Source organism: Aegilops tauschii, chromosome 7, assembly GCF_002575655.3.
Source record: "Aegilops tauschii subsp. strangulata cultivar AL8/78 chromosome 7, Aet v6.0, whole genome shotgun sequence".
NCBI classification, from domain to species: Eukaryota; Viridiplantae; Streptophyta; class Magnoliopsida; order Poales; family Poaceae; genus Aegilops; species Aegilops tauschii.
In genome coordinates this window covers 80,019,294-80,035,603 of record NC_053041.3, presented here as the reverse complement: position 1 = coordinate 80,035,603, position 16,310 = coordinate 80,019,294, and positions in this window count along the sequence as shown.

Below are 16,310 nucleotides of genomic sequence, written 5' to 3'. Positions count from 1 at the left end.
CTGGAACAAGAATCGATTTACGGTCGACTCAGGAGGTTAAGGCATTCCCTGCAGGATTAGTATAGCAAATATATTTCACACCAACAGACAGAATCACCACTCATCATACCTCACCCTGCCTTATCGGGCATAATCGTCTCAACGAATTATTAGCGACAAGTTCGTGTCTACTCAAGACATAGACTTTCCCGGATTCCTCCCGATAGGCATGAAAGGCATACGAGGGTGATTACTATCCGAAGCATATCAAATTCCAACAGCAAGGAATCATCATTATGCACTCATGAATGTGATCATAACACCACATAAAATATCGAACACTTCGCGTCAAGGTGGTGTCGTATTTGCATCAAATGACGCACAACAAATATTATGCCGGGGTTCAGAATGCTTGCCTTCAAGAGTATGTAAGTGGGGTGCACTTTTTGAAAGTTGCTTCCTTCTTCAAAAGTCCTATTTTAAGAAAATTTAAATTAACACATAGTTTCAAAACAGTACAAAAAGTTGTTTGTAAAATTTTGTAATAAATATGAAAATAAACTAGACAAAATTTGAGAAACAACAGAAAAAGAATCAAATCAATTGGACTTATATTTAAAAAGTTATAGCCAGTCAAAGTTTAGTCAAAATTCTGTTTTTAATAAAAATCAGAAAAAGAAAACGGTCCGGGGGCTTACGCTTTCCCCTAGCGAAGGCGTATTCGGTGGAATACGTTTCCACTTAAGCCAGCGTGGGTCGACTCGTGGGTCACTGACAGTGGGTCCCTTGGGCCCACTGGTCAGGTTTGACCAGTCGCCCGCGCCTCCTTCTCCTCTGGCCGAGCGGTGGCGGGGCTCCGGCGATCGCTGACGACGAACGATGGCTCCCCACGGGATTCCGAGGGCGGGGATGGATCCACTGGTCCAGGGCGATCCTCCCAGTGGTTGATAGGCTGGCGGGGGTGGAGGGGGTCGCCGGCGGCGAGCTCCGCGGCGGACGGTGGTTTCGGGTGGATCGGGGTCTCGAGCTATGGTGGCTCCCGATCGGGCTAGAGAGGTGGGGCGGCTCCGCACGGTTGAGGGGAGTCGGACGGTGGCGCTGGATGAGCTGCGGAGGCCCTGCTCGCGACGTTCGGCACCGGAGCGTGGCGGCGGCCGAATTGGCCGGAGACGAGGTAGACGGCCTCCCTCCGTCGATTGTTGGCTATGGGAGCACTAGGGAGATGGCCTGAGGTCGCCTGAGGGTCTGGACGAGCTCGGGGGCTCCTTTTATAGGCGGTCGAGGTCGGTTCCCGCGGGTGCGGATAAGAACGCCGGCGAACCGCCGTTTTGTTGCTAGCAGGGTGACGTGGCGGCGACGGGCGCCAGCGGACGGGCTCGTGGATGAGCTCGGGCTGTTCAGGGGCAAGCTGGCGCGCTGGAGTGGCTCGGGCGGCACCGTCCATGGTAGGAGCCTGCTGCGGACGCCGGCGTGCTGCCAAGGGAGCTCTGACGGCGGCGCTGTAGGGCGCCAGGGGTGGCTTGGAGGGTTCTGGCAAGCGTGTGAGGACAGGGCGTGGCCCTGGGGGTGAGCAAAGACCAGGGGCAAGACGCGGCGGCTCGGTTGCGCGCGCGTGCAAAACATGCGCTCTGGGCGCGCCCAGAGCACGCACGCCAGGTGCTCGACGAAATGCCAACGCGTGATAGAGGGCTTGAATGAGGCTGGTAGTTAACAGGTCTAGGTTAGTGGTGGCTAGGAGACTAGTGGACATGCTGGTTTGTCCAGAGGGGCAAGATCACAGTGCAAACATAAAACTATGCCAAAGTTGTCCATGAACACAATGTGCTCGACAGAATGCCATGGGCATCTATGCATCTCTTCTGGTGGCCCAAATCTCCAGGTTGGGGTCTCTTTAGGTGCAAGTGATGATGGCAAGGCTATTTGGGAAAAACCAGAAACTTGTTAGTGCAAGATTTGCAAATCTTCAATTCTGGACAGAAAGTGAAGGGCATTGTTGCATGGACCAAAAATACTCCAATGGGTCCAATCTCCTGGACTTAAGGGTTTGGTAGAGTGGTCAAACAGCAGGACAAATCCCAAGGCAACAAGAGCAAGATAAAATATGGTTGCAGTGAAAAACACTAAACTAGACCAGAATGAAGATGAGGATAATATGCTCAAATTTTTCAAAGAACACCAATGGGTTTTTGCATATAGTTGAATTATACACTAGTACTAACATCCCCCAATTTTGGTGGGGATTTTAAAGAAATATTTAAATAGATTGTAGTGCAAATTACAAACTGGACCAGATTTGAAAACTTGAGGTAGGGCTCAAAATCTCCAAATGACTAAAAGGGATTTTTGCATAAAAGTGATGTGGGAACATCACATGACATCCCCAAAGTTTGGTGGAATTTTTAAAGAAGTATTTGAAAGGGTTGTAGTGCAAATGGAAATCTAAAACTTATGAAAAATCATTTTTAAAGAAATAAAGCTCAGGAAAAATAATTGTAGAAATAATTCCACTGACAAAAAGAAATGGTCTTGGGAAGATATACAAGTCCAACAATATTTTTGAAAGGTTTCCATCTAGAAGGAAAAACTCAAAAATTCAGAGGGACAGAGTTATCTGAAATTAATAGATAAAACCAGAAAATAAAAATTTTAATTTCCTGGCAAAATTTTAATTAATAAATCAAGGTTAAAATTTTGGGGTGTTACAACACTACCCCCCTTAAGAAAAATCTCGTCCTCGAGATTTGCTAAGGGCTGCTTTGAAAAGAATTACTCCTACTATCTCAAAGCAATATCACAAAAATAACCATCCTACTCATGCAATAAAATGTAGCTCCAGTGAATGGGCAATTAAGTGGTGTAAAACTACAGTGTGGAATACTGGCGCTGCGTGGAAATATCTATGGTTGGGGGGAAAACGAGAAATTTCTACTTTTGGTTACAGTAAATTTAGAATAAATTTCTATATTTCTAAAATACGTTGGTCGTACCCGAGAGCACAGTGCTCTCTCTGGCTGACAGATGGACCCGGGGCTCACTGTCAGTCTCTTCTTCTACCTCTGGCTCTCTCTTCTTCCTCTCTCTCGCGCGCTTTCCCGCGCTTTCTCCATCAGCGATGTCTAGCGCGTAGAGCATCTAGGCCGTACTGCGGTAGTGCGCGGCGCGCTAGCTGCCGGTGCAGCGTGCACTCACCTCGCGGGCTAGTGCGCTGTCGGCACTGCTCACGGATTCGCCTCCGAACACCGGTGATCGAGCGACGAGCGGCGCTGGTGGACTTCGCCCACCGTACACCGATCTCGAGCTATAAAATGTCCGAGGTGCTCCTTCCTTCTCCCTCACACCTGGCCTCGCTTCTCCTTCTCCTTCCTTCTCCTCCATTTCTGTTTGCAGGAGCTCGAAACGAGGCTCTAATGGCGGAGGTGATGCCGGACTGGTACATGATCCTGATGTGCGGAGGGTTGGTGGCATTGCTGGGGTTCTCCGTGCTCTTGTGCGTGATGATCCTCGATGATCGTCGTGATGCTGCCTCTCGAGTGTTAGCTCTCCGCGGTGGCGGTGATCATGAGGATTAAGTGCGGTGTCGGGTGCTAACTGTTCTCAGTGTGCTGGAGGCAACTTGCACCAGAATAATTACCCACAAATCTCTCCTTGGGAGACTGTGGTGTGCTAGGGAGGTGATCAGTTAGGTGCAAAATTTGCACGTGGATTTGCAATTAGTGCACGTGGTCGAGTGGTTGTGGTTGTGCGTCTGCTGTCGTGGTGCTGCGTGAATAAAAATCTATGTCGTGAAGAGATATACGCTGCAACAACTCAGGGAAAAATCTCACTTCAGAATTTACCGAGAGTGAAAACAGATAATCAAAATTAAAAGCAGTAAAAACTACTCACATTAATTGAAACCATATATTTAATTCATCACACAAATTTAGGATACCACGCATAAGTTGCAACACATAAACAAATTCCGGGACAATAAACATAGCAGTGACGTCTACGACGAAAATGGTAAATAGACAGGGTCCTGAGGAAACGTCTCTAGTACTAGGGCACACTCCTCTTCTATCGGGGGAAGCGGGTTGACTAGTCAAAGAACGCGCCTCTCTTGGTCGGGCCTCAGTGGTCTGCCGATGGCGATCTGAGGATTTAAATCAGCGAGGCTCTGGAGATAACCCATTACTCGTTGGGTCAAACGCTCTTGAGCGATGACATACTGGGCAAGGTTGGCCAATACTGGATCTCTCACGATTCGTCCACCGGGAAAAGATGCTACTTCTCCGGGTGCTGCACGACTCGGGAAGTAATAATACCCTTGTTCGCTGGCATAGGGTACCGCGAATCGAAGGCGAGCAAGCGCTTCGTACGCAGCAGCTTCTATGGCCATTTGCGGAGTCGGCATAGATTTCCCCACGAAGGAGACTTCCGTTGGGTCTTGGTTTGGGTTTGCGGGAGGGATGTGCACCACTGCCCAATATTTCGAGGTGGATGGGGTGATCCTTGATTTGAGTAACTCGTACTGGGGTGGATGGGTAGAACTCATGGTACTGCAGGTAAAGTCCCACAACATTTTAACAAAACTACCTGGGGTTGCATCTGGAGTCCTCATATAAATACTAGGGCTTGGCATGGCAAAGAAATGGCTGTGAGAGTTGTGCACAAGGTGAGGGATACATGGTAAGGTCACGAGGTGGCCTTTTATATAGCATTGGGGCTGGGTTATTGATTACGGTGTGGGGCAACTAGTTTGTCGAATCTGCTCTATGGGGTCGGGTTCAATGCCACAGATACACATATCTCACAAAAGTGATGTATTACTGTGGGTATCGTCGGGGTAGTTTTTGGTAGCTGCGCCCGGAATTAAAAATGCAACCGTACGCCAACATACTTATGCATGGTTATCATCCAAAAATAGGGCACATAAGCAGACAGCATTTAATTATGGCGATACAAGATCACACAATTACAGGGTGTGGACATACTAAGACTCGGTACTACTCGAGTGACTTAGTCTACCTTGTTAATATCTAAGCGGGCGTGCCTTGTGGATGTCGAGGCTTCTCCACGGGTTTCACCGTCGGGGTTAGCTGGATGGAGTTGAGGGGCTGCAGGGTCGGGGTAGCGATGATGACCATCGCGGGGGTTGTTGGCCACAATCCCGTTGGAGCGTGTTCCCAAAAGGCGATGAAGCACTTCTGGGGACACCAAAGTATTTTGGTCGATGGCTGGGGCAGACCTCAAGGACTCGATCGGTTGTCCGAACAGCACGACTGGGTTGTCAGCGTCGGGCTCATCTTCTCCTCTTGCCGGGGCTCGGCGAACCAGTTCTCCACGAGCTACGATCAGATCAAGGGTGATTTGATCGAACAGTTCCTCTAGTGCACTTACATAGCGCACCAGATGCAACAATGCAGGATACATCTCGTGATCTCCGTTGGCAACCTGGGGTGGCCTACCATACCCGTCACGGCTGGGGTAGTAGTAGAACGAGCGACAGTTAACTCTGGGCGACAAGTGCCGGAGTTGAACTATAGCCTCTCGAGCAGCTAGTTGGATGGCTTGTGGTTCAAAGGAAGTTGTCTTTCCGGTGAACCTGTAGGGGCGTTCTAGCGATAGACCCCTACGATAGACGTGCACAGTGGCCCAGAATTGACGGCTCTCACCGCTCATGGGCCCTTGGTACACAACATATTCTGGGGGCTCTTCTAATGCAAAGGCACGGCTGGTGAGGTTTGCTAGCACGGTCACAAAACCTCTAAGGTTGGTAGCTGTGGTCTCATTGTGCACAATGGGGCCAGGCATTATAACTCGGTTTGGGGAAGAGGCTGTGTTGTGCTGGGTTGAGGCTAGCGTGCCCTTTTTATAGAAAAAGGGGACGGAGTCTTCCTTCGTACGCTTGGGAAAGAGACTATTTAGGTGTCGGTCACTAGCGCGTGATCGACAGGCTAGGCTGATAGGTTGGGCACCGACTGCCAAAAGGTGTCGGGGTCACTGTGTGGCTATCTTACATGAGAAGCTTGGCCGGGGTTGGGTTATGGTCTGGTGGATTGGTTAATCTAGGTTTATTGACCTGGCTAAGATAGGATTAGCCATTGGTCAGCCTGGCTCTGATACCAAGGTTGTCAGGACCGGATTTTCAGGATATTAATTTCCCAGAAAATAGCCCTTGTGCTCACCAGCCCCAGGATTACTGTTAGCTGATGAGACACCAACTTGATACAGAAACTCCAAGCAAAATACAAAATGTGTAGTACAAGACCATTCTGGCCTATGAGTACAACAAATGGTTTCTAGTGGTTGATGGCGGAAGCGGTTTGCGGTTCATCAGCGTCTATGGGACTCCATTTCCCACAGGAACAGCTGACCTGGATAACTCCTATCTTCGCGAGGCTGCTATCATCATTGCATAGGTTCTGGGGCTGTCATCGCAATGCTCCTCTCCATGCAAGAAATCGGGCCAAGACAATAGCCAGGGACAAGCCAGTGAGTACTTTGAATGTACTCGCAAACATTATGAACACAGGTATAACATACTAAATCATAATCATGCTCTGAAATATTTCATGATCATGACTTCAGTCACGAAATAAAAATCCATGATGCACGCAAGCAGGTTATTTATATACGACATGAATATGCAATAAGGGAGTAGAAATAGAATGCACCGATCGGGTGTCTGAAGCGACGCCTCGAAAGGATAATAAGATAAATCATGCCTCAGTCGGGCGTCTGAGCGACACCACATAAAGGGCTTACAAATAAAAGAAATAACAAGCATGCCACAGTCGGGCGTCTGTGCGACACCACATAAAGGGCTTATAAATAATTGAAATAACAAGCATGCCACAGTAGGGCGTCTGTGCGACACCACATAAAGGGCTTATAAATAATTTAAATAAAAAGCATGCCACAGTCGGGCGTCTGAGCGACACCACATAAAGGGCTTATAAGTAATTTAAATAACAAGCATGCCACAGTTGGGCGTCTGAGCGACGCCACATAAAGGGCTTATAAGAGAATGATCACAGTGAATATCCAGGAGGTAGAACCGTCCCAGGGAAACTCAATAATTCAAATAATGTAAATGGTTAGTCCATAATAATAGTAATCATAATCATCATGAGTCACAAGTCATGATCCATGTTCTGGTTTAGCAATTTTTCCTCCGAAGACCGACACTTGACCCATCCCAGACTATAGTCCTTAACCATGGACACGGCTATTCGAATAGATATAATCTCTGCAGAGGGTGTACTCTTTACCCACGAGTAACGGATTCCTTTAGTCCATCGGGACTAATTCCGTCTACGGTCTTTTAATTGAAAACACACCTGACCGCACACACCAGTCTAACTTACCGGTGTCTGGAATCACCCACGACACCCATTAAGCAAAACTCTAAGTGGGGAGGCTACAACCTCGACTAGCATGGGATCACAAAATTTATAACGCACGCAAACTAGGGGAGCTGCCCCCTCGGCTCCAACCGGAAACACCCATGCCCCCGGACCAGGTGGCATGTCTACCGGATGTAGCCGGTATCTTCCACCATGGCCTCTCTGTACGGTGTGTGCTAGGAAGGGGTTGACAACTTACTGAACCGTACCCTATCTATGGCAGGGACAAGTGGTAGTACGAAACAAGTATGGGGGTTACTGGAACAAGACTCGATCTACGGTCGACTCAGGAGGTTAAGGCATTCCCTGCAGGATTAGTATAGCAAATATATTTCACACCAACAGACAGAATCACCACTCATCATACGTCACCCTGCCTTATCGGGCATAATCGTCTCAACGAATTATTAGTGACAAGTTCGTGTCTACTCAAGACAGAGACTTTCCCGGATTCCTCCCGATAGGCATGAAAGGCATACGAGGGTGATTACTATCCGAAGCATATCAAATTCCAACAGCAAGGAATCATCATTATGCACTCATGAATGTGATCATAACACCACATAAAATATCGAATACTTCGCGTCAAGGTGGTGTCGTATTTGCATCAAATGACGCACAACAAATATTATGCCGGGGTTTAGAATGCTTGCCTTCAAGAGTATGTAAGTGGGGTGCACTTTTTGAAAGTTGCTTCCTTCTTCAAAAGTCCTATTTTAAGAAAATTTAAATTAACACATAGTTTCAAAACATTACAAAAAGTTGTTTGTAAAATTTTCAAATAAATATGAAAATAAACTAGACAAAATTTGAGAAACAACAGAAAAAGAATCAAATCAATTGGACTTATATTTAAAAAGTTATAGCCAGTCAAAGTTTAGTCAAAATTCTGTTTTTAATAAAAAACAGAAAAAGAAAACGGTTCGGGGGCTTACGCTTTCCCCTAGCGAAGGCGTATTCGGTGGAATACGTTTCCACTTAAGCCAGCGTGGGTCGACTCGTGGGTCACTGACAGTGGGTCCCTTGGGCCCACTGGTCAGGTTTGACCAGTCGCCCGCGCCTCCTTCTCCTCTGGCCGAGCGGTGGCGGGGCTCCGGCGATCGCTGACGATGAACGGCGGCTCCCCGCGGGATTCCGAGGGCGGGGATGGATCCGCTGGTCCAGGGCGATCCTCCCAGTGGTTGATAGGCTGGCGGGGGTGGAGGGGGTCGCCGGCGGCGAGCTCCGCGGCGGACGGTGGTTTCAGGTGGATCGGGGTCTCGAGCTATGGTGGCTCCCGATCGGGCTAGAGAGGTGGGGCGGCTCCGCATGGTTGAGGGGAGTCGGACGGTGGCGCTGGATGAGCTGGGGAGGCCCTGCTCGCGACGTTCGGCACCGGAGCGTGGCGGCAGCCGAACTGGCCGGAGACGAGGTAGACGGCCTCCCTCCGTCGATTGTTGGCTATGGGAGCACTAGGGAGATGGCCTGAGGTCGCCTGAGGGTCTGGACGAGCTCAGGGGCTCCTTTTATAGGCGGTCGAGGTCGGTTCCCGCGGCTGCGGATAAGAACGCCGGCGAACCACCGTTCTGTTGCTAGCAGGGCGACGTGGTGGCGACGGGCGCTAGCGGACGGGCTCGTGGATGAGCTCGGGCTGTTCAGGGGCGAGCTGGCGCGCTGGAGTGGCTCGGGCGGCAACGTCCATGGTAGGAGCCTGCTGCGGACGCCGGCGTGCCGCCAAGGGAGCTCTGACGGCGGCGCTGTAGGGCGCTAGGGGTGGCTTGGAGGGTTCTGGCAAGCGTGTGAGGACAGGGCGTGGCCCAGGGGGTGAGCAAAGGCCAGGGGCAAGACGCGGCAGCTCGGTTGCGCGCGCGTGCAAAACGTGCGCTCTGGGCGCGCCCAGAGCACGCACGCCAGGTGCTCGACGAAATGCCAACGCGTGCTAGAGGGCTTGAATGAGGCTGGTAGTTAACAGGTCTAGGTTAGTGGTGGCTAGGAGACTAGTGGACATGCTGGTTTGTCCAGAGGGGCAAGATCACAGTGCAAACATAAAACTACGCCAAAGCTGTCCATGAACACAAGGTGCTCGACAGAATGCCATGGGCATCTATTCATCTCTTCTGGTGGCCCAAATCTCCGGGTTGGGGTCTCCTTAGGTGCAAGTGATGATGGCAAGGCTATTTGGGAAAAACCAGAAACTTGTTAGTGCAAGATTTGCAAATCTTCTGTTCTGGACAGAAAGTGAAGGGCATTGTTGCATGGACCAAAAATACTCCAATGGGTCCAATCTCCTGGACTTAAGGGTTTGGTAGAGTGGTCAAAAAGCAGGACAAATCCCAAGGCAACAAGAGCAAGATAAAATATGGTTGTAGTGCAAAACACTAAACTGGACCAGAATGAAGATGAGGATAATTTGCTCAAATTTTTCAAAGAACACCAATGGGTTTTTGCATATATATAGTTGAATTATACACTACTACTAACATCCCCCAATTTTCATGGGAATTTTAAAGAAATATTTAAATAGATTGTAGTGCAAATTACAAACTGGACCAAATTTGAAAACTTGAGGTAGGGCTCAAAATCTCCAAATGACTAAAAGGGATTTTTGCATAGAAGTGATGTGGGAACATCACATGACATCCCCAAAGTTTGGTGGAGTTTTTAAAGAAGTATTTGAAAGGGTTGTAGTGTAAATGGAACTCTAAAACATATGAAAAATCATTTTTAAAGAAATAAAGCTCCGGAAAAATAATTGTAGAAATAATTCCACTGATAAAAAAAGAAATGGTCTTGGGAAGATATACAAGTCCAACAATATTTTTGAAAGGTTTCCATCTAGAAGGAAAAACTCAAAAATTCAGAGGGACAGAGTGATCTGAAATTAACAGATAAAACCAGAAAATAAAAAATTTAATTTCCTCGTAAAATTTTAATTAATAAATCAAGGTCAAAATTTTGGGGAGTTACACAAGCTGATGTGGCAGAATTACGACCAAATGAAAAGGTCGTAAATTAGAATCGGCCCAGTCCAATTTGGTGTTTTACATGGGCTGAGCCCAACAATTCAGCCTTTTATATGTTTTTTTCTTATTAATTTCGGTCAGCTATATGGGCCAGGCCCAACTATTCGGGCTTTTAATTTCTGGGCCACAGCCTTTACAGTCAATTCATTTTTTGTAGCATCGGCCTTTTTTGCTCTCCTTTTAAATTTCATAACTCGGCCTTTTTACAGTTCATTTTATTTATTTTCAAGAATTAATATACTCGTATTTGCTGAAACCGAGTTCAACTATGTTTGGTCAGTGGCCTTTTTAGGTCCAGTAGCGTTTGGGCCAAGGCCTCTTTCAGTACTATGTATACATTTAGCACAAATTTAAATTCCAAGCATTTGTATAACAAGTACAACCAGCATTTGAATAACAAGTACAGCAAGTAAATATACACCCAATTCCCAGCAAGATCAGCCTTACATCAAAATTCCAAGCAAATTCTGCATTACAAGTTCAATAACATATAAAGCAAGTCGCCGACAGTGGCTTCGAGCTCTTCGAATTTCTTCGACCTAGGAACTCCTATATAAGAGAGGGGAAAACTGATTAGTCATAAGTACACAAGCAGTGTTCGCATCAGTACATCGACGCTTTCAAGAAATACAACATTCACTTAATAAAACAACTAACGTGATAATAGATACATGACATGACAAGAGGCTTATGTTGCCAGACATAGATGGCACTTGTATAGACCTTGAAAAAAAACATACTAGTCAGTGATGCTACAACACAACACTCAGACAAAAATAACAAGATAAAGCATCACTAGGGATGCATACTGATTTTACTAACATCTTTTAATTTTCTACTTTGGAGTATCCCTTCACAGCATGCTACACTCTTAGGTATGGTAAGAAGCACCTATCTATCTGAAATTAGTGTTGATAAAAAAAGTCTGGTGACTTCCATAGGACGACATATGAAATCAGCAGGTTTATTCCTCATGACGCTACATGTAGATATCAAGAACACAAACTACTGGGTATATATACATGCTAGGTTGGACCATACTGAACAAGCAAGATTTTGTTCCACCTTCGAGTACGGAGTAAGTAAAAGGAGACCTCATGCATACCCAACTCCAAGCCGATGCAGTGGATGGGTATGTACTTGAAGAATATTTGGTCTGCATCGTCGCCTCAACTATGTAGAGTGTTCCTCCCCTCAACCAGCAAGAAACCTATCCATGGCGAATTGGGCAGAAATGAGAAGGGCATAGTTTAGAGTCCTGTCAGTTAGCGTTCACGACTGAACCTTCTAGAACTGCAGGAGGACACAGATGGCGAGTTCAGGACTGGGCGCACAGCTAGAAACCATCTCGTTCAGCGTCTACGTGAGAATCATCCCGATGGCAGCCCACCGGTACATCTCAAAGGTAGCCGTCACTCCAAGATCCCTTCCCCTGCGACATCAACAGTACAGGATTCAAAAAACCACAACCAACCGTTTCATTAAGTTCAACACACGCTGAAACTACAATAATAATCATCGATCGTGTCACAACATATGCACAAATTATATATTACAAAAGAAAGTCAAGCAACTCAACTCCCTGATCCCTTCCTCCCCTCCACATGCTGAAACTACGGAATGAACAAATTTGAATATATTTTTCAAATACATGTGCTAGTATGGGGATGCTTCTCCCGAATGACTACATGTGCACAGATTTTTCAAATGAATGAGGACTCCTAGAACAATTAGAGGATGAATGAATGTGAAAGCCATAGTAGTATCATTAGTACAACAAGCTGCATTATCCTACTATCACTAGCACAACAAGTTGTAGGTTTGCATACTTCATGAACCATGTACATCATGACAGATACAATATCATCCAATGCTCGACTATGACAAAAATTGAACAATTACACCTCACAAAGGCAGGCATAGAATCATAGAACAAGTAGGAGGGGTAGAAGGGGAGCTGAGGTTCTTACTCGAGGGGGTTGTAGCCTAGGCTCAGCTTCATCACCATGGCGGCGGCCAGGGGAGGCAGCCAAGCCTACCAGCGTATAGCCATCATAGGAGCACCACCACCACCGCCGCCGGAACCGGAGCGGATGGAGTGAATCGCCATCACATGGGTCACCTCCACCGAAGAATCTGGCAAGGGGTGAAATATGCACGTTTTAGTACAAAATACTGGCGTCAAGAACCAGGCAGTAGCAAGCAGAAGCTAAATTCTAGTAAATGATAATTAGTATACAAACACAAGCAGACTAGACTGACTATAAGAAAATAACCTCTCCCAAAAGGGGCAAGCCACACAATACGTACTGCAGGCTTCCAATTCGCGGTCCTACCTTGAGAACGGCAGGATAAGATACACTACAGAGCAACTGGCAGTGTCCTGCATTGACCGATGGTGTAGATGGCATCCATGCAACACACAAGATCAGCGGCAAGTAGTACTTACAATACTTCAGTTCATATGGCATTCATGCAACACACAAGATATGTGATCCCTCATCCAAAAATGCACGTCGTAGGAATTTCCAAGTACTTGCAGCTACAGCAAGTATGCAATGGAAGCGACTGCATTACTCATGATTGCTGTCTCTGAAGACAAAGTGCTCCTACTATATACAGTACTTTAATACAACAAAAGGCTAGCACTAGAAATAACATCTTGTTTGTTGTGGCCATGGAATATTATACTCTCGACAAGAAATACACATCACATTTTCTAGACAGGGAAAGAGACTAGTATCTCAGCACAAGTAACTGCAAACTGACAAAAATGCTCGGGAACAGAACTATCAAAGTGTTTTATTAACCTCTAGGTTAAAACAACCACATTTTTATTATCACTTCTTAGTTGGAAAATCTAGCTATCTCTCCTGTGTAAATATGTACATGTTGGCATTAATTCAAACAAATGGATTTGGACAAGCAAGCGCTGCTCCACAATAATGAATGAGAACAATCAGGTACTGGCAGGGGTATATGGCGTCTTGAGATGGGCGTCGAACCAGCCGAGCTCCATCATGATGTACTGCGGCGTGATGTCCACGCTGAGGTTGTTCTTGGCGAAGAAGTTGTGCTCGATGGCCGTCGCGCTGGCCACCACGAAGTTGATGCCATAGTGCTTGCTAGAGAAGAAAATAACAAGTCAGGATACATATTATACCTGTCAAAAGAAGGACCAATATCAATCAGACCCTTTAATTTTAAAGAACATGGTTTCATTTGATGATTGTTGGAGTAGTTGCTTTGGTTTGCACTATAAGGAACCTGTAATATCAGTTTCTAACTTTCTAACAGTGGATTGGATCCTCAGGTGGTGCTGGGTGTACTAGACAAAATGCTACACCTGTGGACTCCGTCTGCTGAATATGATGAAGTTCTACCAACAAGTTCCTCCTCTCTGTACTTTCTTTTAGTTTCCAAATGGATCAAGAAATCAATGTTGTGACTCATCTATACGGAATGGATCCTACATAAAAAGCTATTGTTCCATGCATGGAGAGATCGGCAACCATTTATACATCCCTATCTTTGAACTAAGAATCGGTACAGCATGTGGATGTCTGTCTGACAGAAGAAGAAAATGCAGACTCCACTACTCTGCTCCATCGACTCCATCTTGCTCCTACTGAGCAGAGGACAGAGGGAGACGCTGCCAATGGCTGATGCAATCCTTTTGTTGGAGCAAGGAGTACTCCGCACTAGACTATATTGCTATAAAAAATTCTAAGACCACCACCGCCTGAATCTCGATAGTAGCAGGAATCAAGAACCCTAGCTTCTTCTAGCTACAGACCCAACACTTATAGATCAAGCAGCGATGAGTGCATCCACTCGAGCTCTGGAAAGGCATGGCGCTGGGGCAAGCTTCGGCTCCAGGCGACCTCCGCACCACCGGCCGCCGTCCGGTCAAGGGGCTCCTGATCCTGATCCACGAATGCGGCGATCAAATCGAGGGAACGACCATGGCAGCATCAAATTCTACACGGCGGCAGTGGCCGAGAGTGAAAAAAAGAGCAGAGGGAGCAGGCCATGGACCTGGGCATGGTGACCGTGCAGCAGATCTCGTTGGGCGTGCAGAAACTAAGGGCGGTCGTGACGGACCACGTCAGCGTCGCGCCGCAGCAGATCTCGGCGTCGCTGGCCAGACCCCGCCACCAGCGCCGCGTGCCGCTCGACGAGGGCGCCGACCTCGCCGCCGCCGTCCTCGCCGGGATCGACTGCTGCATCCTCGCCGGGATCGAGCGTGGGAGGTGGCGGCGACAAGTGAATCGAGCGGGAGAGAGAGGAGGGGAGGAGGGGCCGCAGACGGCGGCTACGTGGAGGACGGGCTTCGCCGCGGCGCAGCTGGGTGGGGGCGGCGGAGACGAGGGGGGATGGATCGGGGTGGGTGGAACGAGAAGTGGGTCGGGGTGGGCGGTGGATCTGGCCGTGGACCGATGGGATGCCGCGAGAGGCGGTGGATCTGGCCGTGGATCGATGGGATCGACGGGTGGAGAGAGGGAGCGAAAGATGGGAAGGTGGACTACGGGTCAACGCCGGCAACGGAGGGGCGTGCAGGGGGCCATGGCGTGCGCAGACGGAGCAAGGAAGGAGAAGAGAGCTAGGGGAATTGGCAGCGCGAGGAGAGAAAGAAAGGAGGCGGGGGGTGGATGGAAAATGTCGACGAGGAAAGAGCTAGGGTTACGGCCTAGGTGGGCTTGGGGTGAGGACCGCCGTTGGATCCACGAGCATCCGACGGTGTTCCATGCATGATCCGCGTGAAACGCCCATGGACCAATCAAAATGCAGTATACGCGTACGATGTTATGACCATCTCAATTGGTCATAGTTGAATAAAAAATTGGTCGTAATTCACGAAAAATTCATTTTCAATTTTGTGAGTGCCGAAAATGATTTTTTTTGTGAAGGACGTACCATATATTTGTTGCAAAATTGGACCAAATCAATTTTCTAAAATACTAGGACATATTTAATGCACAATTGACAAAATGGCTGGGTGTCAAAAGATTCGATCCGCCTCTCATGAAAAAGACAAATTTCCGCCGAGTCAGCTGGAAGCGGGTCAAATTTGAACTGCAGCTGCCTCATAATTTGCTATTTATTTTTTCCAAAAATCATTTCTCGGTACATAAGTATCTATTTAATCAGAGAAACACCAAAAAAATCCAATATTCAACCACTAGCTACGAACGGTCATGCCCGCCGTTTTGACCGCATTTTGAAACGGGCATAAAAAATTCAAAAAAAACAAAAAATTGGAAAACCTTCGCATTGTTTCATCATATGTGGCCAAGTTACCAGCAAAAATTATAAACTTGTAATACGACAATTATTTTAAAAAAGTGTTCTCAGAAATGAGCTATCATGCGTGAAGATTCATGGCTTTCAATCCAAATGATCAATCTTATGGCCACATTCATGGCATAGTTTGTTCAAATGATCTCATATTGTGCACAAGGGTTCATCTTGGAATTCCAAACAATGTTGCCTAAGGGAGTTTTCATTTTCTTTGGACGAAAAATTCATTTTCCATTTTTTCGAGTGCCTAAAATGAGTTTTTTTGTGAAGGACCTACCATATATTTGTTGCAAAATTGTACCAAATCAATTTTAAAAAATACTAGGACATATTTAATGCACAATTAACCAAATGGTTATGTGTAAAAAGTTTTGATCCACCTCTCGTGAAAAACACAAATTTTCGCCGATTCAGTTGGAAGCGGGTCAAATTTGAACTATAGCTACCTCGTAGTTTGCTCTTTATTTTTTCCAAAAATCATTTCTAGGTACATAAGTATCTATTTAATCAGAGAAACACCAAAAAAGTTCCAAGATTCAACCACTAGCTAGGAACGGTCATGCCCGCCGTTTTGACCGCATTTTGAAACGGGCATAAAAAATTCAAAAAAATCAAAAAATTGGAAAACCTTCGCATTGTT